Genomic DNA, 16,142 nt, shown 5'->3' on the forward strand with positions numbered 1-16,142 from the left:
CAACAAGTCCACCTACTTCAACAAGGCCACACCTCCTAATAGTGCCACTCCCTATGGGCTTATGGGGGCCATTTTCATGTAAACCGCCACAGACCTACTTATGGCAACCAGAGAAAATTCAAGGATTTTAACTTCTTTTGAATCTTAAGCCTGCCTGAGTCCTACCTCCAGATAACTGTTCACAGAGCAATAGTTTAAAGCGTGCCCTGTGTTTATCAGCCAAGCTTGCGTGTGTATTTTAGTATTTTATTTTCTACATTCTTTGTAATGTTCTTCTCCTGGCTCTGTGTCTGTAATTACCTACCATGTAATTACCTCTTCTGATGTCTGAGGTCACTGAATGCATGTAGCACATAGACACACATGCAGGCAAAACACCCATACTCATAAAAATAAATCTTAAAGCATCTAACAATAAACATACCTGGAGACTGAATTCTTCTGGTACTTGGAGTGCTGGCTGGTCTTATTCATAAACCATGTTTACTATGTGGTAGGGAAACATTAGGAATGTTTTTTTTTTTTTTCATTTGGCATCATCAGATATTCTGGTTGTGAAAGAATGAATTTCTCAGAAATATTTGTATCAACAGTCTACTTTGAGCCCAAGAAAATAATTTAATATAGAGAACTAATTCGATTACATCAGTGGGAAGAGGTGGGCTGAATCTCAGAAAATATAGGTAAGAAATATATACTCTTTCCAGTTAGTTATTTGAGGTTCTGAGTGGTAAAAATCATCCCTAGAAGAGAATATGAACATATTCATATACCTTTAAATCCAATATTGTTAAGGAAAATAGGAAAGTAAAGGAAAATGTTAAAACTATGCAAAATATTTCTATTTTAAATGTAGTTTATAAAATTTCAAACTCTATCTTACAATTTTCATATTGAGTAAACACCAAAAATTAGTTGTACGCATTGAGTTGTTCCAAAGTCCTTTCCTATTAAAAGGTTAAAATGTATGGTACAGAATCCATTTCCCTTTGAAGAGGTATTCATATCCAGTTTTAAAAAATGCTCACTTAAACAATTCATGAACCATGTTTTTTCAATCAGTTTTTGGCAAAAATTTTTAAATTAGAATTGAAATTGTTCCATTGAAGGCTCCCAGAAACAAGAAAATGAAAAATTAAGTGCTGATTTCAGGCTTATTGAAGTCTCCATTTGAGGATTAATAGTGCCAAAGTTATTTCACTTGTGACTTAGTTACTAGTTGGCTGAGGTGGAAAATAGAACTCTATGTTTTTACATCTTTGCCTTCAGGGCCAGCAATTTCCTTCCAGTCAGTGCCTCTGAAGACAATGTTTTGTTTTGTTTTTTTCCTATATAAAAGTAGGTCTTGTATTAAAAACAGGATATTCTGTTGGTCTCTGACAGAGATATCTGTTTACACTCATTGGAGGAATGATGCACAAAATTTGTGTTGTCTTTTGTGAAAAGCTTATACATGTGGTACTTACTGTGTACCTGACACAGCAAACCAGCTTCTAGTGCAAAGCAGAGACAATGGGCTGTGGTGTTACCTTATGACTCTCAGTGATGGTGAACATGGGGATACCCTGATTCACTTAGAAAAGCAACAAGAGCAAATCATTTCTGTTTTCACTGGAGTTGAACTACAAATATTGTAGCATGCAGTTAGCAAGAAACAAGATTGTGTCTTACTTTGCTGATTCCCCAATCTGACCATTGTCTAGGCCAGCCAGTATTGAAGCTAAGAGCACTCTTGGGTGTTTACAGGTGAGAACTATAATTACATCACATGACTTTCAAAGTGAGAGCCACAGCAAGACTAGTTCATTGGGTGAAAATTCACTTCTGGGATAAGACTAGAGTGACAATTTTCCAAGATGGTTGAACGCCGGGCTCATCCAGGGATGAGAACATCGATGCCTGTATCCCAGCCACAGAGGCTATTTAAATAGAGGTATCACATGGGTATCAAAATTTGAAAACTCTGCCTAGGTGATACTAATATGGAATTAAGTTGTGAGCCATGGGGGGAAAGTAGTAATGTTGTAGAATTTGATTGAAGGTTGTATGGAAATCCAAGATCCTTTTCTGGTCTCTGTCTTGTTTGCCAAAGATAATGTGGCCTTATGTCTCTCCTCTGTCTTTCTCAGGTGACAGGTGGTATCATGATAAAGGAGTAGAAGAAAGTGGGTAAGCCAGGTACACTGCCATGCTGGGTCAGAACCCTCATCGTGATCCCAGACCTTTAAGGGTTATGCATACCAGTTTCTATATAGAACTCAACCAGCAATCAGCATTTAGTACAGTTTGATATTATTTTGCATATTGTTGATTATTTAATGTGAAAGTAATTCCCAGTTGCTGAAAGTTTCAGAAAGGACCAGATATATTTTTCTATTTTAGATATACCTCTGCATGTATAATTAATGTGTAAAACATACTTTTCCATGCTGTTATAAAAGTGGCTACCATATTAATTGTGCTAAATAAAACAAGGTTCTCTGATAAAGTTGTCTATGTGAGAATTAAAATAAATGTGTATTGTGGGTGTATTGGCATGAGGGCTATACAGCTTGCAGTCTCTGTTCTCTGCCTTTTGACTGGTTGTGACCTTTGATCATCCCCATCTGTAGTCAAAGAAGCCTTTTGATGAGGGGTAAGAGATGTGCTTCTTTGGCTGAGCCAGAGCAGGAGAAAAACAACCACAGCTAGGCCTCGCAGCATGAATGGAGATGCTGTGAATGGCTAAGATTTCCCCCGCCCTTTTTTAAGTGTATTAGTACATGAAGACCTGTAGCATTTTCCGGGATCATATTGAAACCACATGTTCTGTAGTTTATAATGTTTCACATTAATGCCACTTTTTTCCTGACTGATTATCACTGTATTTATTTTTATCAACATCATCATCATCGCTATTATTATTACAGTTTATTCACTTTGTATCCTGGCTGTAGCGTCCTCTCTCATCTCCTCCTGGTCCCTTCCTCTTCCCTGTCCATGTCCCTCTCCTTGTCCATTGATAGGGGAGGGCGTCCTCCCTACTATCTGACCCTAGCCTCTCAGGTATCACCAGGACTGTCTTGATTCTCTTTCTTTGTGGCCTAGTAAGGCCACCTCACCAGGGGGAGGTGATCAAAGAGCAGGCAAGTGAGTTCATGACAGTGGCTGCCCCTGCTCCCCTTACTAGGGACCCACCATGGAGACTGATCTGTCCATGGGCTACATCTGATCAGGGGGTCTAGGTCCTCTCCATACATGATTCTTGGTTGATTCATCAGTTTCTGTAGGACCCCTGTACCCAAATGTTTTGGCTTTGTTGGTCTCTTTGTGGAGCTCCTGTCCCCTCCAGGTATCCTTCTATTCCCCAACTCTTCCATAAGACTCCCTGCACTCTGCCCAAAGTTCAGCTATCAGTCTTAGCATCTGCTTTGATACCCTGCCGGGTAGAGTCTTTCAGTGGCCCCCTGTAGAAGGCTCCTGCCCTGTTCCCTGTCTTTTACTTCTGCTGTCTCTCCTATTTGACCTTCTGAATGAGGATTAAGCATCTTCCCTAGGGTCCTCCTTCTTCTTTTGTAGGATTATAGATTTTAGGATATTTACCATATATTATATGGCTGATATCTACTTATAAGTGAGTATATAACATGTGTGTCTTTCTGACTCTGGGTTACCTCACTCAGGATGATCTTTTCTAGTTCCATCTATTTGCCTGCAAATTTCATGATTTCCTTGTTTTTAATTGCTGAGTAGTATTCCATTGTGTAAATGTACCACAATTTCTGTATCCATTGCTCGGTTGAGGGACATCTGGGTTGTTTCCAGATTCTGGCTATTCTGCTTCTGGGTCCAACACTGAGTACCATCCCTGACTCTTGGGCAGGTGTTCAATTGGATAATTGTAAATATTCCTACAAGTTTAGAGAAAAGCTATTTAGCATAAACATGTGTATATGTGTGTTGTGGTATTTAAGTGGCCACTCAATGTTACTGCATTTATTTACTTAATTTGTGTCATGTTATTGTGTATATGTGAGTGTGCACATAGGTACACAATAACACGTGGTGTGGGTCAGGAGACAACTCAGTACTCAATTCTCTCTTTCTACCCTGAGTCTTAGGATCAGACTCAGGTTGTGAAGCTCACGTAGCAATAACAAGCACTCTTTGCCCTCTGGCCCACCTCACTGACACTGTAATCACCTTATGTTGATTTATGTTGTAATAAAAGTAAGTTGTTTCAACAGATTCTAACAGACATAACACCTCTTTCCAACATGTTTATATATATATATATATATATATATATATATATATATATGTATATATGTATATGTGTGTGTGTATGTATATATATTACATGCATATGTCATCACCATTTTCTTGGTCTCTCGGGAGAACTTCATTGACAGATTTGTTATTGTTATTATTATTATTACCACCAGTCCTGCATTCCCTCAACAGATTCGCCATCTTTTATTTCCCAAACTCCTCACCATGTTCCCTGGATGTTTGCCTCCTGGACCCCTTGCTATAGTTGCTCATCCCAAGGCCAACACCCTGACGTTGCATTAATTTGGACTTGATTCAAAAGAGCTTCTTGCAGGTGAGGGAACGCTCCTGATAGACCCTTCAGTGGTCAACGACTAGTAGTTCTCCGAAGGATCAAATTTTAAAACACTAACTTCTTAGCTTTCACCACTCTGGCTTTACGTAAAGTATTCAGGACTCATGGGTTCACATTTCCAAGCCCAGTGTCTACCTAGGCTTCCTACCCTGACTGCAGAAGATGTAAAGAGGCAACTTTGTTAAACATTTAACAGTTTGACCTCTCTGGTAGCAAACAAGCTGACGGGTCACAGATGGAAAGAAAATGGATTTCGAGATCCACGTGAACTTCCCTTTTCCAAACTCTTTACTAGTTATATGTTTAAAGGTCAGCAGTGCACAGGGGTGTTCCAGCTTTCTGGGAATTCATCCACTGCTGGTAAAACAGGAGGCTGCCCTGGTTTTCATTACAGGGTGAGAGCTTTAAGTCTTGTAGCTGGGAAGCAGAGTGAAATAGCTTGCTTTCTACATTCAGAAGTGCGGAGAGGCATCCTAATCCACAGGGTGGGCACGGGAACATTGTATCATTTAAACAACAGATACCTTTTCTTGGGCAGTTAAGTCTGATTTGTGTAAGCGTCAGTGGAAATATGGCCAGGAGTCTGTTGAGCAGGATGGAATTGTCTGTTCTAACAATTAGCCTTTATAACCTGGAGAAACTGTGCGGTGGATAGAAGTACAAAGAGTTGCCAGTGGTTTTGTCACATGGCCTGGATCCCTTGTGATTGCCACATGTTCAGTTAGATTTCTGTATATTTTGAAACTTATATTAAATTTCATAATCGAAAAGAATCCTTTCACGTGTAATTAGAGTTCTCAACACTGTTTTTTTTTTTATTTCTGCCTAGTGTGTTTATCGCTGGGCGTGGTTTTCTGTTGTTGTTGGCGTTGGGGGTGTGGTTGTGCATCCTTGTGTGGGTGGATATGCCGTGCAAGGGCTTGTGCAGGCCAAAGTGGCTTTGCACAGCTCTGCAGAAGCTCTACATCTTACATGGTCTCACACTGACTGAGCTTCCTGCTTCGTTCTGGCTCGGCCAGCTAACCGGTGAGCCTCCTGGATTTGCCTGTGTCCATCTCAAGGACTGCAATTACAGTCATACACCATATGGCTTCTTTTTTTTTGGGGGGGCTGGTAACCCAAACTCAGACCCCCATGAACCATCTCGCCGGCCCTAGGCAAGGGTTTTGAGGAGGGAATTTGCCAAGATGTTGGTGTTGCTCACGCTTGAATATGTGTAGGCCTGTCATTTCACTGTGATCACCACTCATCCACCTTGGATCGAGCCCTTGATGTTGCCATTGCTGGTTCGATAAAGACTTCTGAGACAAGCAGGCTCAGACTATTGGCTTCAAACTCTGGCTTGTGCATCAAACACCCCAAGGGCACATTAAAGCATAGACAATTCTTTTGACCTCTGATTTTGAGGACATTTTGGGTTTGGTCTGGGTATCTGCAAGCAGGTGCCCCGTGGCACAGCTGCTGTTCCGGGAGATCCACTTGGCATTCACTGGGCTAAAGCCTTATTATCCAGGCCAGCTCCCAGGTCACAGCGGCAAGCATCACAACAGAACCTGTGATAAACTCAAAATCAGGCGGGGCATGATGGCTCATACCTATAGTTCTAACACCTGGAAGAAAGAGTCAAGAGAATTTCTGCTAACTTGTGGTAAATGTGGGCTATAAAGTTTCATAGACCAGCAAATAATCTAGGAGGTCCAAAATCTTAACACCCCTGCTTCATACCTACTAGTGGCGAAATTGAGGCACACTAGATAGTCTCTGATTTTGTGTTAGAACGACATATGGAGATCCTAAAATTCTCCATGCTCAGCCCAAACATCAGAGCAATTCCAGCAGAATACGGTAGCTCGGGCAAGACAATAGTTTCTAAAGGTCCCCCAAATATTCCAGTGCCAAAATTGAGACCCACTCTGTAGCTGGAACTGTGGGGGGAGGAGCTGGGGTTGAGAGACTATGAATCATGTTCTTTGGCAACACAATATCTCTTCTTCCACTCTATTAGACAATGGGTGTGTCATTACCCACCCACCGGACTGAGGGGAAACACTTGGATCTAGACCATAAGCTTACTAGTATGCATTCAGTTTTAACAACACCCACAATGTTTTGGATCCGTAAGTTTGGTCTCCCCTGACTCTTACTTTGTCACAGAATTGGAACTCTGGGTTCCCATATTCTACAACCTCTGAGCTAAGGCCTTAGAACATACATCCCACAGGCATGTCAGTTGTCTTCCTAGTAAACTTCCATTCAAATCAGGTGTACTCTGCTCCCTACCCAATGTCATCTTTCCCTGTAGCTTTCCCGTGTTCTGGGATAAAGACTGAATATTTTAGAGGGATCACAATATGTAATTTTACAGATAAGAGAGCTAGCTGGCTTAGGGGAGAGATGAAAGAGAATGACTTGTTATCTCTGAGTATCCACTGGTCATTTTCTCAGAAAGCATGATTAGTCTTCTGTGAGTTGAACTACTTGTTAATAGAAGGACCCCCTCCTCCCAGCTAGAGTCTGCTAGTCTGCTCCAGGCCAGCCAAGTGCTGCGGCTTTCTGTTGTTCAGGGAAAACGTCATGTGTTACTCATTCACAAAGAAAGATTCTATGTTATTATTCCTAAAGGTCTACAAAGGCTGCATTTATCTATTGTGAGGGTTTCTTAACTTCATTTCCTGGGAAAGGGTGAAGATGGACAATACCTTCATCAACTGTGAGAATTCCAGTATGTGTAAGACCTGAGATCTGTTTTGCTTTTTTTGAAGCAAGAGAAACAGAGCCCCTGAAGGGCCTAGAATTGATCCTTCGTATCTCTTTGAGTGATTAAGAATTATGTATGCTTGAAATGTTTTCTTTTTATGTATCTCTTGGTCTTAATTTAAATATTTTTCATTCCTTTTCTACTACCCGTTAGACTAAAAATTTCCACAGGTTTACCAATCTTGTCCAAATGAGTGAGATTTCCTCTCAGTCTTCCTCCATTTCTTTATCCCAGTAAGGTAGGGCATGCTGCTCTTTATTTCTTCTTGCTCTTTTGATTCTGACTACAAAGAATGCCCCATCCAAGCCCGTGGGTCTTATGCATTGGTCTAGTCTGGAGTCCTGAGTCCTGTACTGTCCTTCCTGAGCGATGTGAGCACAGCCACACAGAGAGAGCTCCAGATGAGGCTTAATTCATCATGTCATTCAGGTTGAAAACAAATCTCTACCATAAACATCATTGAGAACATTACTGAATAAAGTAAGTTGTAAATCATGACATTTTTATTATAGGAAACACTAAAACATTTTCCATCAGTTTAGTGAAGGTTCAATGACTATGTTCAGTGTGGGACTTGAGGCTTGATGTATGTAGCATTCCTTAATCTCCTTTATAAATTACTATCACAGTTGGTTTCATGCTTTGGGGTAAGACATACACGGTTACAAATCAGTGGGATTCAGCGCAGGCCCACCCTCCAGATTCTTGCTAAGCACCAAAACCCTTTCGCATATGTGACGCTTGGAACTTTTGTGTCTCATTTCAATGTTAAGTGACACTGAATCTTATCGGTAAGAAATTTTTCTTACTTTAACTATTTTTACATTGTAATTATTCCACCAGTTGCAAAGACATATTTTCGCAGGGAGATGTTTCATGGCAACCTATTTCCTTAAGAGCCCATCTTACAGTCATCTCAGAAATTTCCAGTAAAATGAAACTTCTGACATTTCCAGGATGTCTCCAAAACTTCGACAACCATGATAGAGTCTAGTGGTTTACTGGGGAGCTAGGGTGTACAGCCTAAATGACAAGTCACAGTCATTGGAGTTTATTGCTGGATCAAGGCTTACCTATAGCTAAGCCCCAACCCCAGCACTTGGGAAGTTGGGGATGGTGGATTTCCATGAGTTTGAGATTAGCCTGGGTCACAAAGTGAGATCCTAACTCAAATAGCCAAACAGCACAACGCAACAAAGCCAAAACCAAACAGAAAGCCACATTTCAGGCTGCAGACGTGGCTCAGCAGGTGAAGGCACCTGCCACCAAGGCTGGTGACCTGAGTTTGATATCCTGGGTTCCACACGGTGGAAGGAGCAGACATAGACTGTGGAATTCGGGCATGCAGGTGTGGGCGGCCACAGAACTAAAAGCTCTCCTTGTTGGTGTTTGATCATCTTTCCGTTCTCTCTTTTTGAATGGGAACGTGTACCATGGGTCATGTTTTATTTTATAGTAGCTTATAGTTAAGATGTTTGTGCTGACCCTTAAAAGACGCTTGGGCTTTTGGACAGAGTTAGGATGGTTAAACGTGTGGAGACATTTGAAATTGAACCAAAGGCGTTTTGCAATATGAGATGCCATTTGGGGGCTACAAGTAGAATGCTCTGGTTTAGCTCTGAGACATCCCACATGGACTCATGCTTTGAGTGCTGGTTCCTTGCCTGGGGTGCTGTTTGAGTCATTGTCAGAGCTGTAGGAAGTGAGCCCTGACTGTCAGAAGTACGTTTATGCACAGAGTTTCAAAGACTTTACTCCAGTTCTGATAACTGTATGGTAGCACGGATGTTCTTCCATACAGCGTAAGGATGGTGGGGTTTCTATGTGGCATTTTGAAGATAGGCTGGTGCTCCAGGCCTGGTATGCTTCTTACTAACATAAGCATCCCTGCAACCATTTCTTAAATGTCCAAGATGTCCTCATGTTTGCTTATATATGTACACATAAATGGTCAATGCCTTTCATTTGGAATTAAATAACTTGGATTTGTATTTGAAATTGTAGTCCCATGAATATCTTATTGGTAACTTTGGGCAAATTCTAATCATAGATATTTGATTCTTTTCTCTGGAAAACTGGACCAATATTTGCCTTTTGGATATTTTGTGAAAATAGATATCCAGTATTTTATACAGACTTGGAGCAAGAGAAACAATAACTTATGTAGGCATATATATTTATCATAAATATACAGCAATGTAAATATGTATGGACAAATAGATATTAACTTAATCCTGTATTCAAATGAGGCTTTTCATAGTTCCTGCACAAACTGTCAAGTTCCCTTAGAACTCTTTAGATATCCCTTTCAGCCCAAATATCAGGGCCGATAGAACAAAGAAAATGCATTCATTCTTTCATACCTCAATTCTTTTCTTCTTTCTTTCTACAACCTTAACCTCTGAGAGAAAAGTAGTTTTATTTTCCAGTTGGAAATGACCATAGGTTACAGGAGAGGGCCTATTTAAAAGGTTCCATTCAACTTATCTCTCTCCTGTGGTTTGTTCTATAGAAATGGTTGGTGAACAAATGGGATATTTAAACCCATAGAAAAGAAAATGCTGGTGTGTGCTGGGGGCTGGGGATGGGTCCGCTGCCATCTGACTTGCTTCTTTAGGAGGAAACGTGTGGCAGGAGAAATGGGAAAATGACACTTGAGATTTTTTCTTTTAATTTTTTTATATTAATTACAGTTTATTCACTTTGTATCCCAGCTGTAGCCCCCTCTCTCACTCCCTTCCAATCCCACTCTCCCTCCTTCATCTCTTCCCATGCCCCTCTCCAAGTCCACTGATAGGGAAGGTCCTTTTCCCCTTCCATCTCACCCTACCCTATCAGGTTTCATCAGGACTGGCTGCATTGTCCTCCTCTGTAGCCTGGTAAGGCTGCTCCCTCCTTAAGGGAGGTGATCAAAGAGCCATCCACTGAGTTCATGTCAGAGACAACCCCAGTTCCCATTACTAGGACACCCACTTGGAGGCTGAACAGCCATGGGCTACATCTGTGCAGGAGTTCTAGGTTGTATCCATGCATGGTCCTTCGTTGGAGTATCAGTCTCAGAAAAGATCCCTGGGCCCAGATTTCTTGGTTCTGTTTATTTCCTTGTGAAGCTCCTGTACCCTTCAGGTCTTTCTACCTCCCTCTTCTTTCACAAGATTCCCTGCACTCTGCCCAAAGTTTGGCTATGAGCCTCAGCATATCTCTTTTGATACACTGCTGGGTAGAGTCTTTCAGAGGCCCTCTGTGGTAGACTCCTATCCCGTTTCCTGTTTTCTCTCTCTTCGATGTCTATCACATTTGCCTTTCTGAGTGAGGATTGATCATCTTATCTAGGTTCTTCTTTCTTGCTTAGCTTCTTTAGGTATACATATTTTAGTATGTTTATCCTATATTACTCAGTTTATCCTATATCCAGTTTTAAGTGAGTATATAACATGTGTGTCTTTCTGCTTTAGGATACCTCACTCAGGATGATCTTTTCTAGTTCCCACCATTTGCCTGCAAGTTTCATGATTTCCTTGTTTTTAATTGCTGAGTAGTATTCCATTGTGTAAATGTAACACAATTTCTGTATCCATTCCTCCTTTGAGGGACATCTGGGTTGTTTCCAGATTCTGGCTATTACGAATAAAGCTGCTACAAACATGGTTGAGCAAATGCCCTTGTTGTATACTTGAGCATATTTTGGATATATGCCTAGGAGTGGTGTAGCTGGATCTTGAGGAAGCACTGTCCCTTGTTGTCTGAGAAAGCGCCAGATTGATTTCCAGAGTGGTTATGTAAGTTTACATCCCACCGGCAAAGGAGGAGGGTTCCTCTTTCTCCACATCCTCTCCAGCATGTGTTGTTACTTTAGTTTTTGATCTTTGCCATTCTGATGTGTGTAAGGTAAAATCTCAGGGTCATTTTGATTTACATTTCCCTGATGACTAAGTATGTTGAGCATTTCTTTAAGTTCTATATTCCTGTATAGAGAATTCTGTTTAGCTCTGTACCTGACTTTTAAATTGGATTACTTGATTTAACACTTGAGATTTTACACATGGAAAGAGGACAAAATTACTTGTCTTTGCATGTTGACAAATCTGGAGAACTCATTTTCTTGCTGGGTGTATACAATCTTAACCCTACGGTATTTTGAAGACAATGCAAACCATCCAACTTTGGGACAAAGAGAAACATCTCTCATGATCAATAATCTTGCCTAAGCATATCCCTGTGGCAGCAGGAAAATATTACAAAATCATTAATGACTTTATTTCCCAGGTCCTATGTGGCAGTAGATTAATTATTATGAACTTTATGGAGGTATATCTATTCAGCTTTGAACTATAGCCAGAAGAAAACATTCAGTATATTTGTTACAAAGCACCTAGAAAAGTATTAGTGTCCAATTAATGTGTGAAGTAATTGGTACATGCCAGCCAGTGCTGGTTGAATGTAGCCATGGAAGCCCGCAGAATGCTATGACGATAATTTTGATATTATCCAAGTTTATAAATTCTCTAGCACTGATGACAAGAAGAAAACTAATTAATAGATCAAGGAAAAATCTCCCATTTCTGCCTTGTTCTATAAAGCACAATAATATACACAAAAAAGAAGACAGCAATGAACTTGTCTTTGGAATATAAAAGAAAATTTAATTTGTAATGTTTGTGTTCAAGTGTTTTGCTATTGATACAGTAAACATTCTCTTTAGAAAGATGAAAGTCTTTGTTTATAAATGGCTTCAAATGCAGTAACTTTCTGAAGAGCAATTAGTCACCAATAACTGGTTATAGTGTATTAATAAAAAGAAGACAGAAAAAAAGCAGGTGATTTAGCTCAAATGAAGAACACTGGCCTAGTAGTTGCAATGCCCTTGGTCCAATGGCCAGTCCTGGAAAAATATGAAGAATATAAAATATATGAACCTGACTATCCTGAATTTTAATATGATCAAAGTAAATGGAAATTATGCTTTTATATTTTGAAAATTTTTATAGATATATGTATCTTTGTAATTAAGTAGCTCATTATTTATATAGCATTTATTCATAGTTTACTGACTGCCTACAAGGTCCCAGGACAGGCACATATTTCTATTTGGGGACTAGCTAGTACTTTGCCTGAAGGCCTTCAGTATAGGCAACTAAGGAATGTGGAGAGCTGAAGAAATGATTTTCACCCACTGAAGTGCACATCAATTGGATATCCCATACAAAATGGTTAGCCCTAAAAACATACATATAAGTGACATTATACAGGATGAGCACGTTACATTTAGAAACACACACACACAAATGAAAAAAGAGGTCACAAATTTGAAAAAGAGAAAGAAGGGGTAAATGGGGGGATTTGTAGAGGGAGAAATGGAAGGAAGAAATTATGTAATTATAATCTCAAAAAAGAGAGAAAACTAAAGTAACAACCTTGAGAAAAGTAAAAAAATTCTCACAAAATTTCTGGGGAAATAGAACTAATTTAGGGAAAAGCCCACTTAATTATTTTTCTTTAAAAGGTTTATTTTTGTTTCATGTTTGTGTATGAGTGTTCACATGTGTGTATGTGTATGTGTACCACATACATACCTGGTGTTCATAAAAGCTAGAAGAGGGCATTGGATCCTTTGGAGCTGGAGTTACACACGGCTGTGGGCCTCTCCATGTCGTACCGGTGTTAGGAACTGAACCCAGGTCCTCTGCAAGAGTACCAAGCATTTTTAACTGCAGAGCTCTCTCTCCAGTCCACATGTGAATCTGCTGGCAAGCAAGAAAAGGAGACTAGATAGGCAAACTGTGTGTCCTGCCACAAACATACAGCTACAAGCAGGAACAGTCTGAACTAAGTTCCCAGGCCATACGGTCTATGTCATCAAGAACACTTGTAATGGAGAAAGTAGGTCCCTGCACTCTCAGGAGACAGAGCCACAGAGAGCAAACTGAGGAAAGGTAGGACTGAATGTCTAGTCTTGCTCATCTTACAGCCGGATTTCCTCCCTGACTCCCTAATGTTCCCCGGCGGAGGTCCGCAATGCAGGGTCTTCTCCCTTTCAGTTTGTCTACAGAGCCATCTGGGAAAATGTTATGTCATTTATAGAACAGGCGGACAAAGCAGTGATAACACCGTGGCTCACAGTACGAGAAGAGGGTGTTCTTTTGGAGAAATTAAGACTACTATTCCAGAAGCGTCAAAGAGAAAGGGTGCAAGAAAATATGACTGAGCTTTAGATTTTCCAAAACTGAGAGTTTGTGTGTAATATTGAATTGGATTGGTCTCTAAACCAATGAGCCTGGGATTCCTTCCTTGAATTCTAAGCATCTTCCTTCTTGCACCAAACTCACTGAGGAGATGGAGAAATATTCTGCACTGTTTCTTCCACTTAACATCTAAATCCATTGAAGAGAATCTATGGTTATTCATTCCTCAACAGATACAGCCTCCAGAAATGACTTCAGGTAATGCCAACAGGTACCTGGGGAAAAAATTACCCCTAGGAGAGAACAAATTTTGATTGAAAACAAAATTCCCATCCTGTTGGTGCTTCATGAACAGAAAGGTTGAACTCGTGCCCAGGACAGGGTTCCTATAGGACCACTGGATCTCGCCCGTGAGCACAGGCGTTGCTAACTCTAGTCCGAAGATGTAACTTGTTTCAGAGTTGTGTGGATGGCAGGGCAGGCGCGGGAAAACAGCAAACACACCTGAAACCTGCTCTTGTGTGGAAACAATGGAGAGAGCAGAAGAAAGTTCTGGAAAGAGCTCTCACTTGCCCTTGATGCTGCCTCTCGTTCAGGCAGTTGCCGCCTCCCTTATTTTATATAGAATCATTTTCATATGAGTTGGAAGGCAGTAAATAATTAAGCTAATTTGTTTATAATGTGGTTCAAAGAAGCCTCCAGAAATTGGAGTCCAATAATTCTAACTGGTGAAGCCAAGCTCAAAGGCAAACCTCATCAGGATAATGTGCTGGGCGTGGGGTTTGGGAAGGACTGATTTCAATTATTCATCCCGGACATCTGGAAGGTCATTTGGCTTTTATAATTTGATTATATTTAGGATTAGGGTAACTTTGTTGCTGAATATTTCTAAAGCTACAATTAACTCTTTAAGCACTATACAAATCCCTTCAATCCATAATAAGCACATCAACTTAAATTATGAATGAAATGGGTCTATATCATTTGTAAATTCTCTGTTCAGATCAAATTTTGACATGTTCTTTATTGCATTTTAATATAACAGTTATTGTTCTTTTTTAAAATTAAAATTTATTTTTATAATTTATTCATTTTACATCCTAGTCCTAATTGTAGTCCCCTCCATTGTCTCCTCCCCCTCTCCGTGCTATCCTCTCTTCCTCTCCCCCCATTTCCCTCCCCTATTTCTCAGAAAGGGAGAACCCTCCTCCCCTACCATCTGACCCCAGCCTATCAAGTCTCATTAAGACTGCCTGTATCTTCTTCCTCTGTGGCCTGGCAATGCCCACTGACCAGGGAGAAGTAATCAAAGAGTGGGCAACAGAGTCCATGTCAGAGACAGCCCCTGCTTCCCTTACTAGGCAACCCACATGGAGATTGAAGAGCCCATGGGCTACATCTGAGTAGGGGGTCTAGGTCCTCTCCATGCATGGTCCTTACTTGGTGCATCAGTTTCTGCAGGCCCCTCTGGGCCCAGAATTTTTGGCTCTGTTGGTGTTCTTATGGAGCTTCTGTCTACTCTGGGTCCTTCTATCTCCTAACTCTATCCTATGACTCTCTGTGCTCTGCCCAAAGTTTGACTGTGAGTCTTAGCATCTGCCTGGATCTGTTCTTTATAAAAGATTTTTTGTTTACTTCTTACCTGTGACTTTCTTCTCTCTCTTTCTCTCTCACTCTCTGTGTGTGTGCATAAATTAGTTAACTAGGACCCCTGTTTTATGCCATGCTGTGGTGAGCTCTTTCAAATTTGTCACTGTCTTGTTGAATGATTCTGAGAAGTTCATTTCAGACAGTGGACAAATGTACAGTACCTTTTCTGGACATTCTGGATGCTGGGTATACAGTGTTGAGCATGGCAGTCCTACCCTCATCCTCCTCCAATTATGCTTTGTAAGACAGATGAGCAAACTCCTCCAAGATGGTCAGAGAGGGCCAGGACATTGAAATGTCTATTCTACCGATACCTCCCTCACACTTTTTCAAGTGGTTTGAAGGGAAAAGTAAGTGTTTGCCATTACTGTAAGGGGTTTGGGAGGACTAATTAGACAGAATTAGCCTTGTCTGTGATGAGGGATGCATAACCGTAGGGGAGTGCTTGAGGCTCCAGGCATGGTCTCTTGAGGTCATTGTCTGGTTTCCATGTTCGCCAGTTAACAGGTAAACAATTTAAACTTCTGTCCCTATTTCTTCAAAGAAAGAAAAGAGATTAGTAATAAATACTGTTTTTTTGGATTAGGATAAATTATTCATGTGAGATGCTCCACTCCTTAAACTCTGTTATAATTACTACCTCTTCTGGCTACAATATGAAATTTCCCTTTACCTGAACTTATTATACCTTGTTGCCACTTACCCTTCTGTTAAAGGAAGAAACACTACAAACTAAACATTTAGTAAGGTATATTCCTATATTCATGTGCATTTTGAATGTATATTATCCAAAAAAAGCAATATAAAAATCAAACAGTAGAAAAAAGGATGCCAGAGCCCATGCAACAGTTCTAAATTGTATTAGAAGGGGACAAACAGTTGGGAGTTAAGATAAACTATTACTCATGGACATGGGGGGTGGGGAGGGTAGGACCCACAGAAGATG

Source organism: Meriones unguiculatus, chromosome 1 (assembly GCF_030254825.1).
Source record: "Meriones unguiculatus strain TT.TT164.6M chromosome 1, Bangor_MerUng_6.1, whole genome shotgun sequence".
Classification (NCBI taxonomy): domain Eukaryota; kingdom Metazoa; phylum Chordata; class Mammalia; order Rodentia; family Muridae; genus Meriones; species Meriones unguiculatus.